This window comes from Carcharodon carcharias, chromosome 3, assembly GCF_017639515.1.
Source record: "Carcharodon carcharias isolate sCarCar2 chromosome 3, sCarCar2.pri, whole genome shotgun sequence".
NCBI classification, from domain to species: Eukaryota; Metazoa; Chordata; class Chondrichthyes; order Lamniformes; family Lamnidae; genus Carcharodon; species Carcharodon carcharias.
In genome coordinates this window covers 167,970,645-167,995,570 of record NC_054469.1, presented here as the reverse complement: position 1 = coordinate 167,995,570, position 24,926 = coordinate 167,970,645, and positions in this window count along the sequence as shown.

Here is a 24,926-nt window from a genome sequence, read left to right as displayed (position 1 = left end):
GACTATTACTAACAAGCTGGGTGCTAACCACCATGTAAAACCCCAAGACCCTTTACACAATACATAAATCAGGATTTAAAGAGGCACTGAGTTCTGAAATCAATATCTTTGCTTATGCCTGGCCCCAAGGGAGAAGAACAAAATTCAGAATCCTAAGCCCTGAATTGTCTTTCTCCAATAAAGACAGGTTTTGAATGTAACCAGGTTACTTAAACATTACCCATATCACAGGGAAGGACAATGGTATTGCTGACACCCTATCCCAGGTTGAAACTTCAGAAATGCAGCAGGACTGACATTGCCCCTGCTAGCTGTGTGTTTGATTTGCCAGAGTGAATGAGAGAATGACTGCACACCTCTTTGCTTCTGCAAGACCACGTTTAAAAAAGTAAATAGAATTCCTTTTTTCTCAGGGGGGAAAAAGAATGTTGGGTCCCATATGATATGAAAAGAAATCTAGTACTTCATTCTTAAGCCACTTTAAAAACATTTTCTTTTCGCTGAACCAAAAAAGATGGTGGCTACAAGTCACATGACCATGAGGTTTGCCCTTTGTCTGGGAGCTACCGCCAGGAGTTACAAGAACAAAATAATTTTTTCCTCAGCTGGTGGTATCTCACACTTCATTGCACAGACACCTTGTAATCATGAAAACCAGGAGACCCGCACATTAAAACTCATTATGCTTGCAGAGTTGTTAACGACTCATATCACACATGGGGCTGTCCAGGCCCATTTCAAAAGGGAACCAAAAGGATGTAATTTGCATCTGATAAGCTCACCTTGCTCACAGAGTCAGTGGGTCTGCCGAGACAATGGCCTCCCAATACCAGGCTCTCAGTATGGATGGTAACTCTTTTGACAACTAATAACTAGGGCATTATCAGTCCTGAAATCAAAGCCAGTCCCAGACACTGGATAAATGTTCCTTTTAGAAGTTACTGAGGAAAAAGAAAGTCACATGACTTGAGTGACCATTTTGAAATCTCTTTCAGGAATAAAAAATCTTCAGTTTGCTCTTTTAACATCAACTGGAAAAGACTCCAGCTGCTTGGTTGAGCAAGCAGTCGGTTACTATCTCTTGTCTCCTCAAAGCCCATCTCTGCTGGAAGATCTCCTGTCCTCGCCTCCAAAACTGGTCAGTCTCTGTGCACCTACTTCATCTGTGGTATCTGCACCAACTGTAGAGTGAACCCTACAACTCCTGTCCTCAGCCAGCTGAACTCAAACTCCCATGTGAAAGAATTCCTCATTGGACTCTGACTCAGGATTCCAGAAATCACGTAATCATGTGAACTAATATTCATTTCCATGGCCCTTGTACTGTTAATATCTATAGTAGCAAAACTCCTTTTCATATTCCCCCTTTACTGTTCTGTTTGTGTGTGTGTGTGTTTGGGTGTGTGTGTGTGTTTGGGTGTATGTCTGTTTAGATGGGTTTGTGTGTGTGTGTGGGGGGTGTGGGGGGATGTATGGGTGTGTGTGTGTGTGCATGTGGATGCGTGTGTATGCGTGTTTGGGTGGGGATGTGTGAGTTTGTGTGTGTGTGCGTTTGGGTGTGTGTGTATGTGTGGGTGTGTGTGTGTATGTGTGTTTGTGTGGGGTTGTGGGTGGGGGTGTATGTGCATGGGTGGGGGTGTGTGTGTGTGTATGTTTGGGTGGGGATGTGCGTGTGTGTGTGTGTGTGTTTGGTTGTGTGTGTGTGTGTGTGTGTGTGTGGTTAGGTGGGTGTGTGTATTTGGATGTGTGTGTCTATGTGTATGTGTGTGTGTTAGGGTGTGTGTATGCACGTGGATGTGTGGGTGTGGGTGTATTTGGGTCTGTGTGTATGTATGTGGTTGGGTGTGCGTGTGGCTGTGTGTGTGTGTGTGTGTGTGTGTGTGAGTGTTTGGGTGGGGGTGGGGGCGGGAGTGTGTGTGCATGAGTGTGCGCATATGTTTGGGTAGGGATGTGCGTGTGTGTGTTTTTGGGTGTGTGGATGTGGGGGTGTGTGTGTGGGTGTGTGTGTGTGTGTGTTTGGGTGTGTGTGTGTGTTTGAGTTGGTGTGTGTCTGTGTGTGTGTGTATTTGGGTCTGTGTGTATGTGTGTGGTTGGGTGTGCGTGTGGTTGTTTGTGTGCCTGTGTGGGTGTGTGTGTGTTTGGGTGTGTGTGTGTGTGTATGTTTGGGTGGGTGTGTGTCTGTATGTGTCTGTGTGTGTGTGGGTGTGGGTGTATTTGGTTCTGTGTGTATGTATGTGGTTGGGTGTGCGTGTGGCTGTGTGTGTGTGTGTGTGTGTGTGTGTGAGTGTGTGGGTGGGGGTGTGTATGTGTGGGTGTGCATGTGGGTGGAGTGGAAAGTTGTGGACACTTCTCTCCGAGTGTTTTTGAATGTGAAATAAACTAACCTGCTGAGTTAATCACTATGCGAGTTTGCTGCAAACTATTGGTAAAATGGATCACACAAACTGAGGGATTGGGGAAACCACACCAAATATTTTCAAAATAATTTAAAACACCTCCTGCTCACGGACAGGTGGTGATAAGAAATTAGTGCAGTTTGCCTGTCTCTCTCCTGTCTGTAACTAGGTAGATGGGTGAGGTGGTTAAGTGGGTAAGGGAGTAGGAGGGTAGGGGGCAGATGTGTGAGTGGGTGGTTGGGTCGGGTCGGGTCAGACAGTTAGTAGGGGTGTTGGGAGGGTAGTCAGGAGGGGTAGTCAGGTCGGGGGGGTAGTTGGTGGTTGGCAGGGTAGGCGGGTCGGGTCAGGAGGGATGGTTGGGTTGGGAGGTAATCATGTTGGGTCAGGATTGTAGTCGGTTCAGGTCGGGGAGGTAGTCAGGTTGGCGGGAGGGATAGTCAGGCTTGGGGGAGATAGTTAAGTCAAGTCACAGCTAGTTAGGTCCATGGTTAGTCAGGTAGGATGGGCAGATTTAATTGGGTGGCTGGGAGGTAGTTGGATATCGGTGGGATAGGATGTTAGGCTGGGAAGAAGGGGTAGTTGGTGGGGCTGAGGGAGGGTACTTGGGAGGTCGGGGGTGTGGCGGTGATTGAGGCATTAACTGTGTAGTTACCAGGTGTTAGACTAGGTTTTAATTTGTCGAACATTTCCTGAATAATTATCCAGGTAAAGTACCGTGGAACTGTCCAAAGTCTCTGACCCTGAGCTAGAGGAGGGTCCCGTGGAGCAGGAGAATTGCTTATTGGGAGTTGAAACTTCCTGGGTATTTCCCACATTGGTCCACATGTCAGGACTTCCACAGTGCCCCAATGCGCATCTTCAGTCACATGCTCGGTCTCTGACGGCAGGAGCTGAAAGATTTGGACAAGGACTCAGCTTTCTCTGAAGGTATGTTGGGTGTCAGCAGCTTTACAGCATATATTGATTAATTGGGGACGGTTGAATATTCAAATGAAAATGGGGAATAGATGCCAGGCTCCTCTTCTCTGAATCTATTGTAATGCACTCAATTGTCTGGTTTTGAATGATAACATCCCTGTGCATTAGTAAGCACCTGGAGATGTTTTACTATGTTACGGTGTTATTTAACTAAAAGTTGTTGTTGTATCTGCCTCTTCATGAGTGAAAAAGTGGCAAAAAGCAAACGAGACTTGTTTTAATAACCAAACCATTCAGACGGGAGGTTGCCATTCAGATTACCAGTAATCTGCTGTACTTTTTACTTATGCGGCAATAACAGTACAAATCATGTCAGGCACGATTCTGTTCTGCTTGTGATGCCAACTGGATTTACGCTGTGTGGCATTAAGAAAAGTATTGGTGCAAAGCTTAGAAAAAGGCTTTCGGTTCTGCTTGATTCATACCAGGAGTTGTATACCGGGCCTGAGGGAGGCACAAGGAAAGCAAGCAGCTGCAGTGTGCCAAAGCACTGCCGATCTCATTCTGTTTTCCAACAATGATTAATGGAACTATAGAGGTGGAGGAATGGTGATCCTTAGCTTCCATTTCATAAAGTATCTAACTGTTTATCCCTTCTAACTTAAGAGTAAGGACAATGGCAACTCAGCAGATAAAATAACAAATGAAATTTAACACTGACAAGTGTAAACTATTGTTTACTGATTGGAAAAGACATGTGCATCATAAATATACAACAAAATGAACCAAAATGTCACAAGGAGACTTTAGATAGTGACTTGGCAGTGATAGTTAACTCTTTGGCAAAGAATTTCAGCTTCCATTGGAAACAGGGATGAAATCAGTGGAGCCACTGCTCTGTCAGCCATTTGCACTGGTGTAAGGCCTGGGCCATACTGGGAGTTGGGGGCTTGGCCTAAATAGCCAAGTGGTTATGGTACTGGGTTTGTAACCCCAAGATCAAGAGTTCAAATCTCACAATGGCAAACTATGAAACAATGTAACTTCATCTGAAACAGATGGAAACAGGTTTACTCAAAAGAGTATCAAGAGTTCAAATCTCACAATGGCAAACAATGTAACTTCATCTGAATAGGAACAGATGGAAACGTGTTTGTACTCGAAAGAGTTACACCTCCTTATAGTTCTGGTATGATAGCCAAGTGGTTATGGTACTGGGCTTGTAGCCCCAAGATCAAGAGTTCAAATCTCACAATGGCAAACTATGAAATAATGTAACTTCATCTGAAACAGATGGAAACGGGCTTGTACTCGAAAGAGTTACAGATGCTGCCAGACCTGCAGGAGTTAGGAGGCTGGTAAAAAAGACCTGGGAGTTGGGCCACACTTAAATGCTTCCAGTGAGCTGCCAAATGAGAGCTCTGCCACAGCTCGTTGGTTTTGGAAAATGAGAAATTGGCCTGCTCCCAAAATGAGGCAGCTAGCAATAAATGGACAGGCAGAGGGCTGCAGTTTTTGTGGGCCACTTCAACTGGGTCGAAAGGAATAAAAGCTCCAAATTTCCTGAACTTTGAATAGAAATAATGTGCAAGGGTACAGGGAAAGGGCGGGAGACTGGCACTAAGTCATAATGATCCTTCAGAGAGCCTGTGCAAACACAATGGGCCAGATGACCTCCCTCTGCACCGTAACCTCCATTTATTGAAAAGTCCCCAGTGCACTACCAATCTGTACTTAAATATTGCAACTGGGGTCTTTCAACAGGCATTGGACCCCATTTTGCATATTTGATCGGTTTTACGTTGAATTCTCCGGGGGCTATGGAGTAAAAGCAGAGGCAGGATTTTCCCTTTGTTGGGCAGGCCCAGGAACGACCGTGAAACGGACCATCGCCCGCAATCGGGCCCTGATCGTGGTTTCACACTGCCTGGCCAATTACTGACCAGCCAGCACGCAAGGTGCTGTGAAAGGCTCAGCGCTGCCAGGGTGGGGGTGGGAGGAGGGCGAGCGGAGAAGCCTGTGGATGCGTGGGGGAGCGCGCACTGACAGCTCCCTGAGGGCACAGAGCTGCCTCAGGAAGCTGAAGATTTGGACAAAAGAAAATAAAGATTTATTAAATGATGAAACATAACCCCACACGTGACTCAGTCACATGAAGAGGAACATGTTTAAAATGAAGTGGATTTTTTTTTGTGTTTTTTACATACTATTGGAAACCTCATCCTGCCCGTAGATGAGATTTTGTAAAAAATGCAAAGTCCGTCTGGCCTATTTGCCCACCCGCCATCCGTAGATTTGGACAGGCAGTGAAAAATACAAATTAATTAATTCCATAAGGGCCTTAATAGGCCTTTTAATTGTCAGCGGGTGTGCTGCAACTCTTGCACGTGCCCATCGACCGAAAGATCGCGAGAGTGTGCGATAACGTCGGGACGCTCGCCCAACATCATCGCGCTTGATTTTACGCCTGGTCAGGTTGGGTATGTGCCCGCCCGTTGAACGTAAAATCCTGCACCAGGAGAATAGGAGTAGTTAGTTACAACTTTCAAAGAGCCGGCACTGGGACCAGGAACCAATATCATCCCACCACATTAATGATGTATTCATGGGTAACGCTGCAGATCGCTGGCGGGTGGGCTCAGATTTGCCCACCCCACTGTTACCTCAGCTCTTCCTCACTCTGGGCACCATATTTAAAGCGCACCAGAGCTCAGCCTACTTCATGTCTACAGAGAGGACTGCTCCAGGCAACAGACGGCCCCAAAGGCAAAGAAGGCGGCAGCCCCCAAATTTAGTGGTGCCTTTCTGGGGCACCTGCTGGACACAGTGGAAGGCCTCCCAGTGTCTTCTACCCCCCACTCGGGCCATAGGAGGTTCACCAGAGTCACCAATCTGTCCTGGGAGGCAGCAACAGTCAGTGCCACTGGAGCACAGAGGAGTGCAGGAAGAGAATGAATGCTCTAATCAATTTGCGCAACTGAAACAATTGTATTATCAAATCATGCAGTGCAGCACAATTTGGTTCCTGGTACCTGTGCCGGTTCTTCGAAAGTGATAACTAATTAGTTCTTAGCCATCTCATCACTCTCAACTCATATACTCACAAACCCCTCACACATCCACAGGGATTTTACACCTTAAAGGACAACACCACTAACTCTCACACACACCCTCACATTTCCATCAGGCTCATATCCTCTCTAGCTCACTTCCTCATCCCTTCCATGTGTTCACCACACAAACACTCCACGCAGTGCCATGTGTCCTGCTCACACTCTCTCCTTTTTTTTTAGGCAGGACAAGCTGGCTCACAACAGCAGGGAGAGGTCCTAGACCAGGGGTGGAGTGGCCCACCTTTGGCCCCTCACTCACTTTGAAGAACATACCATCGCCCTGACTGGTGAGAATGTGGATGGTGCCTGCGGTGACAGTGAGGTCAGCGGCGAACATCCACGTAAGGATCCTGCACCACATCATCCCTCTCTCAACGCAAATGTAAGTGCTCTGTCTCCTGCTTTTGACTCCGCTGCCGTGCACCAATTATCTCTATTTTGGTTCACAGGGAGCTCTGTCAAGTGACTGACACACAACCAGCCAGTCTAGTGGGAGAATCTTGAACTAAGGGATATAGTTACAGAATAAGGGGACACTCATTTAAAACTGAGATGTGAAGGAATTTCTTCTGAGGGCAGTGAATGTCTGGAATTGTCTGCCCCAGAGAGCTGTGGAGCCTAGATCACTGAAAGTATTTAAAGAAGAGGTAGATAAGTTTTTGAAATATTGGGGAGTTGAGGGCTATGAGGAGCTGTCACGAAAGAGGAGTTGAGGCCTGGGGCAGATCAACCTTGATCTTGTTGAATGAATCAACTCCTGCTCCTACTTCTTATGTTCTTATATCCCTCAGCTCAATTCACGTCCACATCTCCAGTGAAGAGGACTCCTCCTCCATTGAAGAGCTGGAAATAAGCAGCCTGGAACACCTGTCACAGCGCTAACCCACACCCTCCACCTACGCAAAGACACATACCACGTTGGGACCTACATCTAGGGCAGGCTCGGGTTCACAATCTGGTGGTCACCGCATGGAAATGTGTCAGCAGCAGGAGGAGGCAGGTTCAGCCAAGCACCTGGAGGACTGCTGGGGAAGGGGCATCTGTGTCGTCCAAGACAGATGACGAGCCTCTGGATTCGGCCTTCCAACTCATCGTGAAGAGTCAGCTAAAAACAGGGGAACATCACACAGAGCTGTTCAAGCCCTCAACCAAGTGGCACATGAGTCAGAGGAGCACATCCTCCTGCTCTCTGATGATTGGTGTCCACATGTGCGCATATGGAGGTCTCCATGGGAGAATGGCGAATGCCATAGAGACCCTGGTCCAGCAGAATGCGGAGATGCGCACAGACCTGCACTCCATTGCGGTAGCCATGGGTGAGTTCCTGCAGTGGCAACACGAGAGGGAAACGGGACACCTCAACATCTCTCCAGGTGCTCCTTCCCCCCAAGGAATCAGGCCGGGGCCATTAGGCACCAGAAGGGAGGAGTGGCAGCTGGACACCTCTGGGTTATCCACTCAGGAATCTCAGAGGCTGTCCTCTCCCTCTGAGTCCTCTTTGCCTGTGAGCCCCTCAACCTCATCCTCTGTCACAGCAGAGGGATCTACTGACCCACAGGAGGACAGCCAAAGCAAGCCAGGGCCCTCAAGGCCTTGGCTTTCCAGAGGACACACGCAAAAGTCATCAGAGGCAACAGGGCCAACTATTGTGCAGGCTGTGTCCATCCGTGCTGCAGATGTCAGGGCAGCATATATGAACACAGGAACAAGACCAGGAGTAGCCCCTTGAACCAGCTCAGCCATTAAATAAGGTCATGGCTGATCTGATAGTAACCTGAAATCTGCATCCCCCTATCCTCTGATAACCTATCACCCCTTGCATACTAAGGATCTATCCACCTCTGCCTAATAAATATTCAAAGACTCTGCTTCTACCACCTTTTGAGGAAGAGAGTTCCAGAGACTCACAACCCTCTAAGTGAAAAAAATTTCACCTCATCTCTGTTTTAAATGAGCGATTCCTTATTTTTAAACAGTGATGCCTCATTATAGATTTTCCCACAAGAGGAAACATCCTCTCCACATTCATCCTGTCAAGACCCCTCAGGATCTTATATGTCTCAATCAAGTCGCCTCTTACTCTTCTAAACTCCAGCGGATACAAGCCTGTCCAGCCTTTCTCCATAAGACGGTCCATCATTCCAGGTATTAGTCTAGAAAACCTTCTCTGAACTGCTTCCAATGCATTTACATCGTTAGCACCTAGAAGAAGTGGTAGGCCTAGAAAAGTTAAGAATTTCTGATCACAAGTGGTTGCACAGGTGAACACATTTTGTCACTTTATAATCTGAAAATATATTCACTTTCACTGAATAATGTGTAACGTTGTCTTTCAGCTTCCCTGACAGGCTTTGTGAGTCCTCCCACTTCATTGGCCCCGCCACTAGCAGTTCAGCTGCACACAGCCAGACCATGAGTGATTCTGGAGGGAGAAGTGTGTGTATGGCAGGACCTTTCAGAGCCTCCTGCAAGTGTTCTCCCACGCATGCAGAGTCTTCCTCCATCACACTAATCTCACTGTCCTGAACTTTTTCAATACTGCCTGATGGCGTTCGCTTTCAGTTGTCCATCTGAGCTGACCTGCATCTCCACACACCCACTGATCACACTCCCATGCAGCACCTGTGCCGTCCAACACGAGGCTCCGCTCACTTTTGATTTTGACAATGATGGTCACAGTCAAGTTTTTGATCAGTTCCCCCAACCTTTCCCCTCTCCCAGTCACCCATGTCCTTTCCCCCATCACTGTTGGCATCACTCTGCACCTCTGTACCATCATCTACCAACCTGAACCCTTGTCTTTCCAGGGTGTGCAAGTGAATGTGCACATTTGTTACCTTCCTGAGAAACCCAACTCCATCTACAATGACCTCCCCAACCTTCCCCTTCCTACCCCCTGGGGCCATGTCTGCCCCCTCTGAACTCCTCCTCCCATCTGAACTCCTTCCTTCTCCTGGAGACCTTCCATCCCCAGACTTCTTCCCTCCTCTAAACACCTTCCCCCCCTCTGAACTCCTTCCCTTACACCTTTTTCCCACCTTGCACCTACCTCCCCACTTGCCACATTCTCCCCTGTTACACCTTCCTTCCCCCGTACCCCATCCACGCCCCTCCCAAACTCACCCTCCCCGGTACCTTCATCACCCCCTCCCAACTTCACCACCCCCAGTACCTTTGTTTCCACTCCCCCACAATCTCACCACCCGCCCAACACCTACGTTTCCCGCCCCCCCCACCAGCCTCAACCCCCACTGACACCTTCCCTCTTCAGTACACCTTCCTCTCCCACTCACACCTAAACCTTCTTCTCACCCACACTCCCCCGCCTCGCCAATCATCAGTAGCAGTCTATGGCCAAGATGTTCTTAAGCAGACCCGATACATCAGCAGAGACGTCCCACCTTCCATGCGCTCTGTCATGGAGGAGACATGTCCATGAGAATCCATCCCGCATACAATGCACGTGTTCCTCCAGGGTCTGATTGCTGTTGGGCCCCAGAATTTTCTTTTCATCGGGTGTCCGTGATCTGAGCAAGGCCCTAAAACAGTAAGTTCCCACTTCTGTACGTCATACTTGTCCAGACGTGTTCTGGACTGGCATGTCTTCCCACTGGTGTAAAGGCAAATCTATGAGAAATTGTGCAAAGGCTCAAGAAGACTACAAACAGGCAACACCTTTGTGTAGCAACAATGATCATACCATACTCCATAGGATAAATATACATGAGGTGATGGACAAAGCAGACAATGACGATGATGAGCAAGATGCTGAGGCATGGTGAGCACACATTCCACATTGTCCATTTAGCAGAACACACGAATGTCATTACACCATCAGAAGTATTTGTCACGATTTAGATCATCTGTCCTCAGAAAATCAGCAAACACTGAGTATTGGCAAAAATAGACACAAGGCCAAGTGTTAACATACTATTTCTGAGAATTTTGCAAGCAATGTACTTACAAATTTTACTACCATTTGGAAGCAAATGGGCGCATTAGTGAGAGGCAGCATGGTTTTATGAAGGGGAGGTCATGTCTCACTAACTTGATCGAGTTTTTCGAGGAAGTGACAAAGATGATCAACGATGGAAGGGCAGTGGATGTTGTATACATAGATTTCAGTAAGGCCTTTGACAAGGTCCTTCATGGCAGATTGGTACAAAAGGTAAAGGCGCACAGGATCAGAGATGAGCTGGCAAAATGGATACAGAATTGGCTTGGTCATAGAAGACAGAGGGTAGCAGTGAAAGGGTGTCTTTCTGAATGGAGAGCTGTGACTAGAGGAATTCCGCAGGGATCAGTGCTGGGACCTTTGCTGTTTGTAGTATACATAAATGATTTGGAGGAAGATGTAACTGGGCTAATTAGTAAGTTTGCAGTCGACACTAAGGTTGGAGGAGTTGCAGATAGTGAAGAGGATTGTCAAAGGATACAACGGTATATGGATTGGTTGGAGATTTGGACGGAGAAATGGCAGATGGAGTTTAATCCGGACAAATGCAAGGTAATGCATTTTGGAAGGTCTAATACAGGCAGGAATTATACAGTAAATGGCAGAACCCTTAAGTGCATTGACGGGTGTACAGGTCCACAGGTCACTGAAAGTGGCAATGCAGGTGGATAAGGTATTCAGGAAGGCATATGGCATGCTTGCCTTCATTGGCAGGGGTATTGACTATAAAAGCTGGGAAGTCATGCTGCAGCTGTATAGAACCTTGGTTAGGCCACACTTGGAATATTACGTGCAATTCTGGTCGCCACATTACCAGAAGGATATGGGAGGCATTGGAGAGGGTGCAGAGGAGGTTTACCAGGATGCTGCCTGGTCTGCAGGTTATTAGCTATGAGGAGAGGTTGGGGAAACTCGGATTGTTCTCACTAGAGTGACGGAGATTGAGGGGCGACTTGATAGAAGTTTACAAAATTATGAGTGGTGTGGACAGAGTAGATAGTCAGAAGCTTTTTCCCAGAGTGGAAGAGTCAATTACTAGGGGACATAGATTTAAGGTGAGAGGAGAAAACTATAGAGGAGATGTGCGGGGCAAGTTTTTTACACAGAGGGTAGTGAGTGTCTGGAATTCGCTGCCAGAGGAGGTGGTGGAAGTAGGTACGAAAGTGATGTTTAAGAGGCAGCTGGACAAATACATGAATAGGATGGGAATAGAGGGACACGGACCCTGGAAGTGCAAAATGTTTTAGTTGACAGGCAATATGATTGGTGCAGGCTTGGAGGGCCGAAGGGCCTGTTCCTGTGCTGTACTTTTCTTTGTTCTTTGTTCAAAAGTGGAAGGCCATGATGAAGCCCACTACTATGAAGTTTTCAACATGTGGAATCCATTGTGCTAGAGTGTAAATACAACCAGGCATCCTGGTAAAAAAATTCTAGTCAATTAATAGATGTTCTACATACCAAAGACCAAAGGCCCAGTGATTGCAAGTCTACCGGCATGCGGAGATCTCACACTGGTAACTATCCATGGAATCGGCCAGATACCGCTAGGCAGATCAACCACAGAAGATGCACCCATTGCTTCAGTTTGTGATCTAACATCACAGTATCTTGTGACTTTTGATATGATTGGCAGTTTTCAGGGGGATGCAGTTACAGTTGAGAGAGGATACCATCAATTGATCCACCACACAAATGCAACAAAGATGTTTTCCCCTTTGACCTGATGAACCTTTCACAACAGAAACATCAGCGACAATAGGAGGAGTCAGTCTGTTGGCTGAGTATGAACAATGACACTGAAGTCACAGTTAAGAAGTGTGAGGCATGTCAGGAAAATACGCCAAATCAGTACAAGGAACTTCTTTTACCACACAAAGGGCAAAATTTTTCTCTTGTCGGGTGGGCACGTGATGTTGGGCGAGGGTCCCGCCGTCATCGTGCACTCATCGACAATTAAGCGGCCTATCAAGGCCCTTAATCAATTAATTGACTAGAATTTTTTACTGCTTGTCCAACCGTTCGGCTGGTGGGTGGGCAAAAAGGCCAAGCGGCCTTTGTTTTTTTGAGGAAGCCTCATCCATGAGCAGGACGGGGTTTCGGCCAGTGATTGAAAAAAAAACTTTTTAACACTCATATTTAACATGTCCCTGCTCATGTGACAGAATCATATGAGGAGACATGTTTTCATTTGTCTTAATATCTTTATTTTTTATTTAAAAAATCTTCAGCTCCCTGAGGCAGCTCTGTGCCTCAGGGGGCTTTTACTGTGCACACCCACGCGAATGCTCGAACTTTAGCGCTCGGCCTCCTCCCACCCCCACCCCAGTCAGCCTGAAATCGCGGTCGGAGCTTGATCGTAATCAGGACCTGTTTGCGGGTGGCGGTTGGCTTCCTGACCACTCCTAGGCCCACCCATGAGCCCGCCCGATGACTGCAAAATCTTGGCCGAAGTTCCTTCTCATCCTTGGGCCAAGATTGCTTCCGACCCCTTCCTTGTCCATGGGAATGATTTCTTAGTTGTCTGATAATGTGTCAAAGCATCCTACCATCCATCAATTGCACAATATACTAAGCACAACTGGAGCGCACACTCTAAGTGCTATTTTTAGTTTATTTGGGGTACCCAGAGGGATAATCTCAAATAACAGCCCTCTAGTTACAGACAGATAAGCCATTTGGGGGCATATGTGAGAAGTGGGGAATACATCATAATACTTCTTCTCTGCAATACCCCAGATCTAATGACATGGCCGAACGAATGATTTGCACGGCAAAATCTTTAATTCTAAAGCGCAGACAGGCCAAACAACATCTACACATTGCAACATTACACTTTTGGGCAATACCTGTAAGTGCAGCTATTCCATCACCAGCAGAACGCATGTTTGGCAGACATTGCAAACAAATCCACCAAGGTTTCATCAACCCACAGAAGCCTGAGAAGAACTTTTGCAAAAAAACAGAAGATGAAAGATGTGCATGTAAGGAATGCAGGCAAAGAGTTTCTAAGCTTAAAGATAGGACAACCTGTTTGAATTCAGCATCCCATAGAAGGTACATTGCAACCAGTCAAAGTGACAAGGATCTGCTCAGAGCCAAGGTCATACAAGGTCATCACACCCAATGGTGCAACTGTGAGACAGAACAAGTGGCAAATCAGGGAAGTACCAACTGTGTAACTCCATTGCCTCCAGGACAAAATCCAACGCAAAATCCAAAGCAACACTCAAGTGTGACACTCGTACAGATCATTGTGGGAAGACTCAACAACCTCAAGCTAACATTACAGTTACTAAGATGGGGTGTAAAAGCAGATTACCCCTATGCGTTGAGGACTTATCGGTCTATGAGTTTCTTAACTCATAACTCTGCAATATGTAAATAAGTATTTCCCTATATTGTAAATAGTTATGAGGCAGAATTTTTTGCTGAGTGGACAGGTGTGTGCCCGACCCACTCGAGTGTAAAATGATGTGTCCCTATGTCATTGAGCACTCATGAGATATTTCGTTTGGCAGGCACACACGGGAGTCAGGGAGGGAATGTTCCCGCCATTAACTAATAGGCCAGTTAAGGCCCTTGACAACCCAATTGATGGTGAGTTAACGTTGCCCAGGCGATTTTTTGCTTGTTGCAAGGGCAAAAAGGCAGGCAGGCAGGCCACAATTTGCAAAAACTCATCCAAGGGTGGGATAAGAAGTGTCAGTAGCATTGTCAATGTGAGTTGTGAGGAGTTTTGGAGATAACTTGCTGCTGGTTGCTTGTTGGTACTTGTCAGCTTCATCTCTGATCGGGGCTTCATTCGTAGCATTTCCAGGCTTCATTTCTGGACTCATTGGTGTCTTCCAGGCCCCCCAAGGATTTGGACCGTATGGACCCTTCCAGGTATCAGACAGGCTTCCCTTACCCAGGTATTGAGGATTGTGGTCTCCGCTGGAGGCACCACCTCTGAGGAGGAAGGGAGGGGCAGAAGGGGGAGGAGGCCAAGGGTCCCTGTACAGCTTCCAGGGGAGGGACCCGTGAGAGGAGAGATGCAGGCACAAGAGTTGCAGGGCCAGTGGGAAGTCCAAGGCGGAAGGGGTTGCAGAAGACACTACTATCCTGCTGCCAGGGTTTACAGGTGGTGAAGCAGCTATCTCAATATGTCTGAGCTGCAATGCTGAAGGAGGCTCCACCTCTCAAGGGAGACAGTGACCTCCATTTGTCAGATGATAGGCCCTGAGATCAGCTCTGACTGTGTGGGCGGACACCCCATGCCAGTGGCTCTGAAGGTCACAGTGGCCCTCAACTTCTATGCTTCTGGCTCTTTCCAGGGGTCAGTGGGGGATCTGTGTGGAGTATCCTAATCAGCTGTCCCCAGTTGCATTAAACTGGTGACAGAAGCTCTGTTCAGGCGGATATTGACTTTCCTTCATTTCAGCAGGAACAAGGACAGACAGGCTGAGCGAGCCAGAGGCTTCACAGTGATTGCTGGCTTCCCCTGTATCCAGGGTGCAATAGACTACACACATGTGGCCATCAAGACGCCAGAGGGTCAGCCGGGTGCCTTCGTCAACAAGAAGGGATTCCACTCCATGGACTTGCAGATAGTGTGTGACCATAGGATGCTGATTCTGCAAGTCTGTGCAAGGTACCCAGGCAACTCCCATGATGCTTACATCCTCAGACACTCCCAGGTGCTGAGGATCTTTAGTGCTCCAGCCCAACTGGATAGATGGCTGCTGGGTGACAAGGGCTATCCCTTGAAAAGGTGGCTCATGACACCTCTCCGCCACACAAGAGCAGAGGCCAAGCAGTGGTACAAAAGGAGCTGTGCCTCCACAAGGGCGGTGGTAGAGACAACCATAGGTCTTCTCAAGATGCGCTTCCGATGCCTGGACCGTTCAGGGGGAACACTATAATACTCCCCCCAGAGTAGGTGTCACTGATAGTGGTTGCATGCTGCACTCTCCACAATCTGGCACTGGCAAGGGGGGACTCACTTAGCGCAGCGCACAGGCCACAGATGATGAGTCCAGTAGTGAGTTCGAAGAGGAGAACAGTGAAGGGAACGCTGAGGGCCTGGAGCCAGACCTCAGTAACTTGCAGGGAGGCAGGGACACCAGGGATGCCTTGATCCAATGTTGTTTGAGTTAGGCTGCCACATAAAAACTACCGCTCATGGCAGGACTGCCACCTCCATCCTGGATTGCAGAAATGACCCTTTCCTTGGCTCCTAAGATACACTCAGTGCCTGTGCAATAAATTTTGAGCCACCCACGTCCAACATTACAACCAGGCTTACCCTGCACCCACAAAATAAATGACACCTATTCAAACTAATAACACAATTTAATGTTGGAACTCACCCTGAACGGAACAATATCTGGTGTTGGTAGTCGCACATTAAAAAAAAGAAAAACAAATTGGGGGAACAAAAGATCACCTGTGGCCAGTCCCTCTTGTGCTTAATGTGCTTTAAACTTAAGTTTACGGGTGCTATGTCTAGGTGCTCCCCCCTCGCTGGCAGCCTGCTGTCCCTGCTGCCCTGTTGGCCTTGATGACCTTGGCAGTTGTCCCCTGGCCAATGGAGCCCGTGCTGATCCTGCCTGGGAGGAGGCAGCCAGTGCCATGGCTGGCATCTTTTCAGTCAACTGGCAGCTCGTGCACCGATGTGAGGTTGCTCTGGACCTCCCTGCTCACGATTGATGGACAGGCACCTAGCTCGGATACTGAGTACCTCATCCATCTCACACACTGGCACTGACCACCTGAAGTCAGTGTTTGTGTGAGGGCTTGCAGGTCCGAGTTCAACCCCAGGAACCCCTGATCTGTCCCTGGAGCTGCCTCTCTAGGAGAGTCGCCACTCTCTCCATGGAGGAGGAATTGTGCTCAGCTATGAGGATTAACGCAGTGCTCACGCTCGCAATGGAGACCATGGTATGCATACGCTCATGGATCTCTGCCAGATCCTCCCACACAGCCTGCTGGACATCCAGCATCTGCCACCTAATGGACCACTCCAAAGGCTCATCATCTGCCTTTGACTGAGCAGCATTCTGGTCCCCAACAGTTCTCTGACTGCCGGCACCCTGAGCACTCTCTGCCTCTGCCTGCACTTCAACTGAGTGTGAAGTGCCCTCACCAATGTGCACTGACATTCTAGCCACCAAATTATTGCTCACCGAGGTGCTGGTATCTGTGCTGGTGGCTGGTTCAGAGCGGGTGTGGCGCAGGTGCTTGGGGAACTTGGTGGTCCTCCAGTGTCAGGGGTGGCACTTCAGGGTCTGGATAGTGAACGCCTCCTGGTGAACCTACAAGCGAGAAGAAGGACATGTCATTAGTTAAAGTCACCACACTGTCACTGTGCATGCCAGGCACCCTGGTGAGACAATGGAGATCTGCATCATGGTGCCCTCATCTTTCAATGATCAATGGCTCACATCAATGAAGAGGCTACACTAGAATGATTGCACACACCGAAATTCTCACCTCAGTGCACTGTGCTCTTTGTCTGACACCCCAACCTCACCACGGCTGCTTGATCGAGGTGCATGGTGCCTCTTGAGCTCCAAGGCCTTCTGTTTGTACCGGGGGAGGATGAGGAGGTGTGGGGATGCTCCGCCAGTCTGTGACCTCTCAACGTTGTTACGGAATGTTTTTTCCTGAAAGGACAGAGGAGCATTGACTAGTCCACTCTCTACCTGCAGCACCATTGCAGCCTGGCCAACCCCAGCTGAGGAGCACCTTGCTCGGCACATCTGGGTCATGGCCCTTGAGCTGCATGGCACTCAGTCCAAGCAGCCAGGGCTCAGCCCCTTGGTTAGTGCTGGCGTGATTGACATTGGCATTCAACTCCAATGCCCCTGAGCTCCATGGGGGGATAGCCAGCCCAAAACAATTCAACACACTGATCCATGCCAATGATACTCACCCTTCCTGAGTGCAGCAGGTCATTGAAGCGCTTCCGGCACTGCATCCAGGTGCACTGCACCACATTCTGGCTGCTCACCTGGGCTGCCACCCCCTCTCATGCCTTCCTTGTGAAATGCGGTGGCCCCCTCCTCTTGTCTCTGGGGGCAAGGGTGAACCTTCTGGCAGCCAGCTCCTCCAGCAGGCAGAGAGGCACTCATTGGAAAAATGGGGAACCGAGTGCCCATCCGACCTGCCCTCCTGCCTGGCACTTGGTGCTGCACTCGAGTCCATCATTACAACATCAGACAGGCGTCCTTCCCTGGCAGCCTTTCTGGGGCTGCCTGGGCCATTTGTAAACCGGCCGCTAAGCTGCCATTGGACCCGGTGGCTGACAGGCACCCGCCCCCGCTCGGCCCTTCCCGGCCAGTGACGAGTCGCGTTTCATGCTGGGTGAGCCTTAATTGGCCTGCCAGTGTGAAATTACCATTGGACTCGATCGTGGCTGGTGGTCGGCTTCCCGAACGCTGTGGCCCACCCTCGCCAAGCCTGCCCAATGAGGGCAAAATTCTGCCCATGGTTTTTTATAGGGGGATTGATTTATTAGAAAAAGGGTCATGTTGTGGTTCACCTTTAAGTGGATGTGGTTATGTTTTCTGTATACATCACTACAGGGGAAGAGATTCCATGTTTCATATGATTCAGGCTTAGAGTTTACTCTGAGGAAGCTACCAACGCAAAATGTGTACAGGTTCTCCAACTGTGTAATACCACTATCAACTTTTCAAATGAACCTATGTATTTTTGCGTTAACCAATCCCTTGAGTGTGGCTGGTGCCTGGATGTTTTTCTACTAATTATCACAAGGAGCAGAAAAACCCAATACAAGCTATTTATACAACCTGGTAACCTGAATTCGCCAATCCTTACTGGTTGCATTACACAAGGGATGTTTCTATGGTTCCAACAGCATTACATTCCATAGATGTTTGATTTTCTATGTCCAATTCTTAATGAGCTCATCTACTTGACAAAATAAATAAGGGGAAATTTTAGCTTTGAGTTGAATTGGTGTGGGCATGGTTGGGGCAAATGCCAAATCTTCCGACCTGAAACCACCACTGACCTTGACCCTGTGAGGCCATGTAATTTAAATTCTCAGGCTTCATCTGCAAGCTGTCAGTAAGCAGCCTGCCTGAAACAGGCAGCCAGTGGAAGCTGGTCAGTGACTGGGAATGAAAGCTCTAGTGGCAGAAAGCCATCGGTCATCATCAAAGGGAACCTTGCAGACAAGAAGGGGTGTCCATGCCAGTGAATTGTGGCAAGGTCAAGCAGGCATAAAGTGGGGATAAATCCTGGGACATGGGAAGGCCAAAACATTCCTTCTAAAGGCTGGAGGAGTGCTTGCTGTCTTTATCTGATATGAAACTCACAACAGCTCCTCTGAGGCCAGAGTTGAAGTTCCTCTCACAACTCAAGCAGAGAGGTGCAGTAAGTTCAATCCTCATTTAAGCAAATTTTATTCCATGAATAAAAACAGCTTCCTGTACATTTCTAACCTTTTAAATGCATTGTCTATGGGTGCAGTGAGATCCTATTGCAAAGAATGAGATTATGGCCTGGCCACATTTAAATTTGATTTTAAATTCGATTGTCAATTAAAATCTTTATAGCTGAATTTTGGGCATTGCATGAGTTAAGTGGAGATCTGACAAATTAGCTCCACGCCCTTTTACCGATCCCCAAGCAACCGCCTGCATCAATTAGAAATTCTATCTCTACGTTTATATTTTAAATTGAAGACTTCTTGGATGATCTAAAATTGGCTTGGCCTTTGAGATTTATTTTTACTTTGGAAGACCCACTATTAAGGTAATTGCAAGAGAGACTGTGGTACACCGGAGCGGAAGCAATTAGATGCATAATACATGTCATCAGGCATTTCAAAACTGCAGTTGTATGGGCTGCCAATGAAATTGGGCATATTTCTCTTAACTGGGCCAACAGTTATTGGAGGCAGCCTAGACACAATTGTTAGAGAGAAGTGGGGCACTAGGGAATTATAAGAAACACCATCATATCTCTCCCAGTTATTGCCCCCTCCCCCCATTCCCATACCAGATAAAGGGAACTTGCATTTCCACCTTCATCATGGACTATAATGAATTTTGGGCAAATGCCTTAGGCCAGAAATTCCACAGACCTTGCAAGGGGGCAGAAGTGTGGTGGGGTTGGGATCTCACCTGTTGCTTACTGTTAATTCTCCCCCTATCTTGAGAATGGGGTCATTTTAATATTTGGCGTGATCTGCACCTGTAGAGGGAAATCTACCCCAAGAAGTTTTGCAGGGTTTGGAATATTAAGCTGCCACTCCAAACTGGGGAGCCTTAGCAAGCCAAAAAATTAAATCCTGGCCCGAATAGATGCATTTGGGTAAATTCCTCATCCGTATCCCTGGATACTGCACTGCTACAAGTGACTTGGATTGATTCTATGCCCATGAATTGTATTATGTAAATAGCTATTCTGCACTTACTGAATTTTGCTGCAGGAATAATCCTATTTTTATTGGGACACTATTGTATTTTAGGTCATGTGTTCTGTTCACAGAGATTTGGATTAAATAGATTCTGTTTACTGTTTGCTATAAAATAGACTGTTATAATAGGTCTCACCCCACCTCCAATGACTCAGACAGTGATGTCAATCCTCACTCATAAACATAAACCCCTGCAGAAAATAGTGCTGCTGTGTTCAGGGGAAACTTGATGTCAGGTGACGGAATCGCTGGGCCAAGGAGTAAAAAGCTGCTTAGAAATTTGTGGGAATTCCCAATATACTCCTAAGCTGCTGCTGGGATACAAGGAGAGCAGGTGGTAGTTGGCTTATGTCCCTCCTTGATTCAGGATTTCTGACTCTGGGCAAAATAAGCAGAAGCCCAAGGGCTATAGGTTCTGCCCCAAAATTTTCACCCCACCTCCAACTGGGCTCCCAACATGTTTTCAGCATCCTTGCTCTGGAATTTCAATTTTTTGTGTTCAGGACAAGGTCCACCCACCTCCAGAATAGTGAAAATATGCAGCAAACTCTCAGGGGGGTTAATTTTAATGTTTATGGCCCGGTGTACAATGAATGTTAGTGAAACATCATCCTGTTTTACATCTCAAAGGAAAAAAAAAAGGTCAGTTTTTGTAAAACTGGGCTGCTAATTCACTACCGATCGTCTTGTGCGACAAAAAGCAATTTCATGCCCTTCCAATGAGTAATATATTCTGATTGGGAGTTTAATTATTAGACTTGTGTACAATACTTTCACGGCTGACATAAGGTCATAAGTTTCAGTCCATAGGAGCTTAGTCTATTTATGGAATTTGACATTTTGCTGTGAACACAAATAAATGAAAGCATAAAGCCTCACCTAAAACATATCTAGATAACCTTCTGTCACTCTCTACTTTCTTATCTTATCCCCTTAGGACTAATATATTAACCTCCATCTGTACAATTCAGAATTTTTAAATATTTTAGTGACTTCCCTTTGTCCCAGTCTTGGCCAGATTATCCATGGTTCTGGCATTTGCCACTATACCACTGGAGACAGACAAATACCCCATGACTGCCTCTTCAAGAAGCACCCAAAACTATTACACAACCAGAGACTGGTTGCCATTCTCCTCCACTAGGTCAACATGGATTGAAAGTTGGAAAATTCAAAAGGCACACCTTTGCTTCCTCACATGAAAAGCAGGAACTGAATGAGGGGACACAAGAATGGAGCAGTGTTTTCCTAGAACTGAATTTAATTCGGTGCTTAATTGACTGCAACTTTTTAAGTGATCATAAGACCTTTGCTTTCAGCTAAAAAGATATTTGTTCTTGTTTTATATATTTTCACACATTGAATTTTAATATTTTTGGATAAAATATATGGAAAATACTATTGGATGTGTATGTTTAAAAGGTCGTTAAGAACTCAGATGAGTTTAAACCTTTACTGTGCCAATGGCATAATTTTCAGTTTCTGTGCATTTTTCTAACACCAATCTATACCTGCAATTACTTTCATGCAACTCTCTTTGGGCAACATTCCTTTGTCTTTTTTTTTCTAGTTTGAACCTTTCACCAGAATTAAGCATATTTTTGGTTTGACAAGATGCCTCCAGGATAGTGTTGACCTATATTTAGCTTTTCTCTGTTGTTTTCTTCTACAATTGTGCAACATTGTCTAAATGTAGGTCACGGGAAACAGTCACAGTGCACCTGGGACTAAAATAAAAATCAGCCTTATAACAAAGAATACTGTTTTGGGTCTTTCAGCAAATGTGGTGATACCTTACTATTGCTCCACAACATCTTGGCAATAAGTAGTCAGAATTACTGTCAGGTTAACTCTACAGTTAAATTTTGGGGACTCTTTAGTCTCCTGTTTTGGCCTTCATATCTTAGTTCACTCCACTGTGTGAGTCCTAAGTCATCAAACATATGAGAGTGATTACACTTCCTTAAGGTTGAGGTAAGCTTTTAGTAGACTTACAGTGTAAACAGGCAGCATACCACGTTTGGTGATTGCTTTTAGGTAACAAGTTATCTAATGCTTCCTTAAATCTGACTTCAAGATTTGAAAGCAATTTAATATCACAGCAAACTGCATTTAAAGTTTAAAATATGAAGCAAACTTATTTCACAACTAAAAGAACAAGCAAATATAACAGTGATATAATCATTATATGGTTATAGTAATATCTTTTATCTAGAACTGAACTGTGTATTCCTAGATTTCTTTTGCCATTATTTGTGGTTTGTTTACACTGTTATAATTAGGTAATGAGCTATGGTTTTAAATCATAGCCATGGTCGCTCAATAGCAAAGCTTGCAAATGATTATTTTGTTTAAAAAAATGCACTGACTTGTAAAAGAGGGAGGCATGTGGCAGCTCAGGGAATCCTGCATGCTGGTTAAGGATTCTTCTTCCAGCACCGCTGACTACTGAATGCTAAGGGTATAGGAGCCCTTGAGGTACATGTGCCTCATTAGCTTGAATGGCAGCACCCTTAATTCTGCATATGTTTAACTGACCACACCTGAAGGGGAGTTAATAATGGACGCAATAAGAAATGGTACCCTGCTTAATGCCTGAGGAATTGCCTCCAAGTGTTTGGAATGACCCTTCTGCCAGAAAATTGATACTTTCACAGTCACTGTGAAAAGTTGGAGTGAGTGACGAGGTCTTTAGATCATACTGTACTATTTGAGGTTACCTCCATCGAAGCATTCCTGGAGACACTATCTCTTAAAAATTGTCACTCTAATAAGTCAAGCTGGTTACTTCAGTTATTTTTTTTAAGCGGCCAACATCTTTTACATCCCATTCCTCTCCTCGTTTAATAATGGCTGCTGTGATCAATGAAACAGGTTTATTTGCAGTCTTGTGTCCATTTACACTATTCGCATTAAAGACTCGATCTGACTGTGATTTATAATTCCAAACTGGAATGTCATGTAGCAATTTGGAAATTGCAGATCTGGTTGAAGTTGATTGGTTCTGATCCTTATAATTGGTTGAATTGATGCTTATAGTTCAACAGTGTTAAAAACTTTACCACCTTGTTAAATCTGTACCGCAGACTCCCACATGACCTGATGGATAAAGGCACTACCTAATGTAGCATGAATATTGTCTATGCAGATATCAGCTGGAGCAGCAGTTGGGGTGCGACAGAAGAAAGATCAATGAGGATACCTGCTGCTAACTGTGATTGAGTCAGTGCTGGAAACTGCATGTGCAGACCAAATCTCTCTGGGTTATTCACACATTGCAAAAGCTTACCCTCATTTGGAGGTCAATTTTGAATGCTTTTGCCTGGTGCTCATGGACTTCAACTTGAATTGATAGCCCTGTTAACACTAGTGATGTGGCTGACTCAATTAAGGGGCTTAATGCCTGGTGCCCATTACAGTGCAGCCTTACATCAGTTTCATGGGTAACGGAAGAGGAAATACCCTGTAAAGGTAAGTGAGTTACTTTCTTTGGGCCCTGGAAGAGCAAGCACGCATAAAAATAATCTGGGTTACTGCTGTCCAGGGAACTCCCTCCCTCAGGCACCCATTCTGGATGTTACCTAGCTGCTGGCAATTTTTAAGCTTTAACTTGCCTGTTTGGCATCTTGTAACTCACCGGGTTAATTTTAATGAGCCAGAGCCTGAAAATTACAGGAGACCTCTCTGCTCCCGGAACGGGCAGCCAATCAACATGCTTCAGTCAAACTCTGGCTCTCGCTGTCCAATCACACGGAAGAATGGCCACTTGCATGAGGTACCCGGGGGTTACTAAAAGGCATTGGGCTGCAAAATTTGGCTCCGTGGTACACGTGGTTTCACCACTATAAGTGTTGTTTTGGTAACAAAATGACATCTGTGCTGCATGTGCACATTTTTGGCATGGCAGGCACTGGATGACATTTCTGTGAGGGCATTAGTGCAGGTGTTAGAAGCTGCAGCAGAAGTATGCTGAATAGGCAGATTGTGATGTCAGCCAGCACTGCCATTTTTGACATCATCGCTACAGCTAATTCCCTCTCATAAACACACACAGCTGAATATGCATTAGCAGGAAGGACTGCTGCTACCAACTCTTTTTATTTGGATCCTCAACTGCTTTCAGGTAAGTTTCCAATCGATTTCTATCGAAGTACTGGGCAGAATTTTCCAGTCCCAGCAGGGTGGGTTGGAGACAAAAAATCAATTCCCTGACGGTGGGGTAAACTGTTTGAGTTTTGATCTCCCAACTTTCAAGTAGTGTTAAATGCAGTCCGGGTTTCATGACAAGCAATGTTGGAGCAATCTCATGCATGCTCATTAAAAGGCCACCTCGCCGAAATTAAGTTCCCCCTCCAAATTAACTTCCCCACCTGCGTGAATTTAACTTTACGACTGTATATAAGTGCTATGCACCTGTCTATGAGATCAGTAGATGCTGCATTTGCCTTCTTGTGGGCCTTGCGTAACTTCACTTGTATCGAGTGCTGGTAGCAAAAGCTATGCTAAGGTTGGACATGGAAGGCAGGCCAAGGCCAGAAGGGGGCTAGGGTGGAAGAGTGGAGCAAAGGCTGGCCAGGGGAGGCAGGCTAAGCAGGAAAGGGGGGAGGGGAGAGTGTCTAGGGAGTGTCTTAGAAGGCAGTATCGGTGGTGTTAATGGTGGGGCCCTGCGGGAGTGAACTCAGGGTACTGGAGACAGGAAGGAAAGGTCACAGTCAGAGAGGAGAGTGGGATGCAGTAGGATGGCAGGTCCATAGTGAGTGTTTGTTAGGTAAAGGTCTCATGGGGGTGATCACAGAGGGGGACTAGACAGGTGGCTTGAATAATGGGAGAGGGCAAGGTCAGAGTGGGAGTGGGGACAGTAATGAGTGGGGGGGATGCACATGGAGGTGGCTTATAATTGGATCCTGAGTAATGGGGGGAGGTTCAAGGATGACAGAGGGGAGAGGATGGTGATATTGGATAGGTCTATGGTGGTGTGGGGAAGTTGGCGGGTGACAAGGGAGGATAGAAGGCATTGGAACAAGTTTGAAAAGTGACATGCACCATTTTTCAAACCTGACCTTGACCACACAGTTAATCAGTCAGTGGGATCCCGCGAAGTGGGAGGAGGGTCT